The following is a 5,681-nucleotide window of genomic DNA, read 5'->3' as shown; positions in this document are numbered from 1 at the left end:
ATACCATAGTGTTTTGAAATTGTAGAGGAGTAAGGAAGGCTCATGCTTCTCTATATCTCAAGGAATTGGTTAAAAAGAATAATGTGGTTTTTGTGGGCTTGTTAGAAACCAAAGTCTCTTCTATTAATAGAAAGGATATCAACGCTCTTATTGCGATGGATTGGAACTTCTTCCATTATCCATCATAAGGCTTGTCTGGAGGTATTTTGATTCTTTGGAATACAAGGTTTGCTTCTTTTAATACCTTGTTATCTTCTAATCAATGTATTATTGGTGATTTAGAAATCCATAATAATGGTAGTTGGAGGATTTCTACTGTTTATGCTCATAAAAACACCTACAAGAGAAGGGAACTATGGAATCAATTGGAGAATTATTTGCTTGTTAATAGTCCTTCTGTAGTGGGTGGTGATTTCAATTGCCTTCTTGCTAAATGTGATAAAACGGGAAGAAGAAAATTTGATTTTTCACAAGGTCCTAAGGAAATGAAATCCTTTTGTTACAAACCTTGATTATCAGAAATCAAATTTTATTGGTCCAAGTTTTACTTGGTGTAATAACAAAACAGGTGGAGCATGGATCTTAGAAAGACTTGACAGGTGTTTTTGTTAATTCTTTAGCCCTTGATTCCAATCCATTATTGTTGGTTCATAATCTTCCTCGTATTACTTCTGATCATTGCCCCATTATGATGAAATTATGGGAAGATTATCCTAAATCAAAAAGCTACATCAAATTTGAAGACACTTGGGCTTCTCACTATGCCTCAGCTATAATTGTTGAAAAGGCATGGAATAGGAAAATTGCTAGTCAGCATTTAGATGTTCTGGAGATCAAGTTCAAAACGGCCTTGAAAGCACTTTTTTTTTTTGGAGCAAAGCAAAACTAAAGGATCTCAATCTGTTGAAGAAAAAGCTTATCAAAGAAATTTATGATCTTCAAATGGAGGAGTCTTAGAATGGCAGCTTATCCGAAGAAAATGTATTACTTCTTAGATCCAAAATTAATGATTTGAATTGCACTTTAGCCTGGCTTAATTCTTAGTGGAGACAAAGAGTGAAGGCTAGATGGTTAAAGGAGGGAGACTTTAATTCAAAGTTTTTTCATTCCTTTGCAAATGCAAGAAGAAATGCAAATTACATTTTTAAAATTAAAAATGAAAATGGTGATTTGGTGGAAGATCAAGCTTTTATTGAGAGTATTTTTTACAAATACTTTCAAAACAAATGGAATTTCAAAAATTGTTCTCTGGATGGTTGCCCAGAACCAAAAGCAGTGTTATCGAAATCTGACAGAGATTTCTTGAATTCTGATCTTAAGCTGGAAGAAGTGCAAATTGCTATTAGCCAAATGGAAGGAGGTGTATCTCCGGGAGTGGACGGTATTACTCACTCTTTTCAAAAGTTTTACTGGCACATCATTAATATAGATGTTTGGAATGCTTTGAAAAGTTTTTTCTCCATGGGAAAAATGGAAACTAGTTGAATGGATACTTTGATTATTCTCATTCCTAAAGTTAATTTGCCTATATTTCCTTCTAATTTCAGGCCTATAAGTTTGTGCAAGACTATGTATAAACTTGTGGCTAAAATTCTTCTGAATAGATTTGTTAATCTTCTTCCAAAACTTATATCTGAAAATCAAGCACCTTTTAATAAAGGACGGTCCTTATCTGATAATGTTTTAATTGCAAAAGAAGTCTTCCACAAATTTAGATTTTCTAAATCCTCTAAAGGATTAATTTCCTTCAAAATTGATATGGAACAAGCTTATGATAGCATGTCTTGGGAAACTTTGGAGCAAATTTTGAGTTATTTTGGTTTCCCTTTACATTTTTCAAAGCTTATTTTGGAATGTGTAAAATATCCAAGGTTCTCTATATTGATCAATGGAAAATCTTCTCAATGGATAGGTGCTAAAAATGGCTTTCGCCAAGGTTTTCCCTTATCTCCTTTTCTCTTTGTATTTTGCTCTCAACTTTTATCTAATGCTCTAATTCAAGAAGAGAGGGATATAGGAATCAAAATTTCATCATAATGCTCCTAGGATATCTCATCTGCTTTATGCTGACGATATCTTGATATTTTCTGAAGCTAATATGAAGATGGTAAAGAAGATTAAGAGAATTTTATTGAAGTATTGTAGTGGTTGGGACAAAAAATCAATTACAATAAATCTTCCATTTTTTTTTTGGAAAAACTATTAGTTCAAGAAGGAAGAAGAAGATTGCTCGGGTAATGGGATTCATGATTGTGAAAGAATTCTATTACTTAGGAATTAAAATAGCCTTGAGAAGATTGATGGCTTCAGATTTCAATTTCCTAGTTGAGAAAGTGTTCGGTAAGATGGACACTTGGGGAAGCAAATTTATATCTCTTGCAGGGAGATTCACTCTTGTTAAATCAACAATTCTTTCGATTCTTGTATTTACTTGCACACATTCTTTGGTTCCGGCTGGAATCCTAACTTAAATTGACAAAGCTTGTAGGGAATTTATATGGCACAAGGAGAAGAATGAAGCAGGTTTGCATTTTGTGAGTTGGGAAAATTTATGTAAACCTTTACACTTAGGAGACCGTGGCCTTCTCTCTATTGTTCAAAGAGTGGACACTCCAAGAGCAAAATTTTTTTGGAAATATGTAAATGAAGATGACTCTTTGTTGCATAAATACTTGAAGACGAAATATGGTAATTCCTACTGGAATACTGATTGCAAACAAAATAGTTCAAACACATGGAATATTATTAGAAGTGGTGCAAGGGCTCTTAAACTGATTATCAAGTGGAAAATCTGCAATGGAGTTAATGTTAATGTCATGAATGATGTTTGGTTATTAGACAAAGCTTTTTGTAATTGGCCTACTTTTATTGATAATCTTCAAATTAATGAGTCCTGTGTTTGATTATTTTATGATAGAAGGAGAATGGGACACAGAGAAACTGCCTAAATTCTTTGGGAACGATTTGGTTTAGCTTATTTGTAATGTTAAAATTGAGAAGGATGGTGTTAAAGACCAAATGGAGCTAATTTTATAGAATTCTGGGAGAACTTTGGCGGCACTTTCTTTTGAAGCTTAGATCAACATATCTAATGGGGAGAATTACTGAAATTGGATTAAGAAAATCTATCTTAATCCAAAAACTAAAGCTTTCTGGTGGAGGATTTATCATAAATCCATTCCAACTTTTCAATTTTTGGAATATCGAAGACTCAAAGATGGATGCTTATGTCCGAGAGGTTGTTTGGATATTCAAGACATTAAGCATGTGGCGGTAAGCTGTGTTAAATTGATCCATGTTATAAAAATTCTGAATCATTGGGGATTTCAAATTCTGATTTTCAATTGTTATGCAGAGCTAATTTCTTGGTTGGAGTTCAACGCTACCAAAAAATTTTTTGTCACTAATGTTTATTGTACATTGGTGTTTCTTTGTTGGAAGTCAAGAAATAAACTCATTCATGAAGGATAGGAAGATAGAAATGTATATATTGCTTCCAATGCTCTTAGTATAACTTCTATTTCTATTTTTAATATAAATAAATCAGGCCTTTGGGGTGTTAATCAACCATCTCGGTTGTTTAATAAATCTTGGCATCCTCCTCCACCCGATTGGATCAAAATAAATGTTGATGCTTCTTTACTTACTTCTTACACGGCCGGTATGGGAGCAGTTGGCCGTGACCACAAGGGAATATTTCTTTTTGCTTTTGGAAGGAAAGGTATTCATTTGGATATTCCTTAACTTGAATTGGAATCTATTCTTTCTATTCATGATACTATTATGGATTGTATCACTCAATACAAGGGCATTATTTTTGAAGGAGATAATGAAAATGTGATGAAATGTTTTCAAAGCTATAACAATAAGAAGTCATGGAAAAATTCGAAGATGGATGTAAGATTTTCTTCCCCACTTAATTATTTCAACTTTGTTATTTTCAAATATGTTAGTAGGGAAAGCAATGAGTTAGCATCCATGTGTGCTAACTTTACTCTAAATGGAGATTTTGATTGGGACTACCTTACTTTGGATCACATTCCTCCTTCCTTTTTCTTTTATTAAAGGAAGAATGTGATGCTATTAGCTTGTATTAGCTTATTTCTTTTTTAATGCTATTTCTTTCTGCATCTTTCAAAAAAAAAAAATAATTATTATTGAAGAAAGAATTAACTTTGACTGAAGCAGTAGAGGTAGAATTCAAGATGGAGTCAATAGAGTCTCTACCTAACAATCTATCTTGCCAAAAGAAGATATTACCTTCACCAAGCCCCCAAGAAATAAAGGGCTCCACCTCCCATTTAACCTTGCACAGCCTTTTCCAAACTTTAGAATCACCTGGCTTAGGAAAAATATTAGTTAGATTTTTACCAACACAATACTTAGATATCATAAAATTAGCCCAAAGTTTATCTTTAGTGTGTAAGTTATACCAAAGTTTAAAAGAAAAAGCCTTAGCAAGATCATTTAAATTTTTACAGCCAAGACCACCTTCAGCCAAAATACCACAACACTTATCCCAAGTGGCCCAAATAATTTTAGAACTAGAAGAAGTGCCTTTCCAAATGAATTTGTTAATAAGCTTGTGAACCCTAATGTAAACAGTGCGAGTCAAAAAAATAGTTTGAAAACTATAAACCAATAATACACAAAGAACACTTTTGATCAGAGTAACTCTACTACCAAAGCTAAGAAAATTGGAATCCCAATATAAGAGCTTATTCTGAATAGAAGAAATAAGATCATCAAACCAAAAAATTTTCCTCCTACCCTTAAAAAGTGGAACACCAAGATATTTGATAGGTAAGTGAGAATGGGTAAAACTAGTAACATCTTTAATAACTAAAATACGTTCATTTGAAATCCTCTTAGAAGCATTAAAGAAACTTTTATTTTTGCTAAACGAAAGACTACTCACCATCTAAAATTGATGAAAGAACTCCATAATTTTATGAACTCTATTAATAGTCGCATTAGTAAAAATAATAAAATCATCCGCAAAGCATAAATGAGATATATGAAAACCTCCCAAAGTTCTAAAATAAAGACCAGGATTATTCTCAAATAAACTGCAAAGAACCCTAAAAAGAAATTTAGCAGCATTAATAAAAAGGCTAGGAAAAATAGGATCACCTTACCTTTAGCCATGCGAAGACTTGAAAAAACCATTATTAGAACCATTGACAATTATAGAGAAATAGTCATCTTTAATACAATTATTAATAAGTTTAATAAACACAGAATTAAAACCAAAAAATCTAAAAGGGAAAGGTAAATAAAGTTTGAATCAATATTGTCATAAGCTTTGGAAATATCAAGTTTCAAATTCAAATTGCTCCCTCTCATCCGAACATCCAAATCTTGAACAAATTCTTGAGCCAATAGAATATTATCCATGATAGCTCTACCTTTCACAAAACCCATCTGAGAAGGGGAAACAATTTTAGGTAATAAAGTAGTAAGAAGATTCATAATAATTTTAGAGATCAACTTGTTAAAGAAGGTACAAAGATTGATAGGACAAAAATCATTCCAAGTGCTAACAGAATTGTTTTTGGGAATAAGCACTAACGAAGTAGAAGTAAAAAACTTTAGGATAGGGTTACCATCAAAGAAATCCAAAACAATAGCAAAGATATCATTATGAATAATTTGCCAAGCTTTTTGAAAGAAAAGAGTGG

Source organism: Dendrobium catenatum, unplaced genomic scaffold (genome assembly GCF_001605985.2).
Source record: "Dendrobium catenatum unplaced genomic scaffold, ASM160598v2 fragScaff_scaffold_21, whole genome shotgun sequence".
Classification (NCBI taxonomy): domain Eukaryota; kingdom Viridiplantae; phylum Streptophyta; class Magnoliopsida; order Asparagales; family Orchidaceae; genus Dendrobium; species Dendrobium catenatum.
This window is presented reverse-complemented; position numbering follows the sequence as displayed.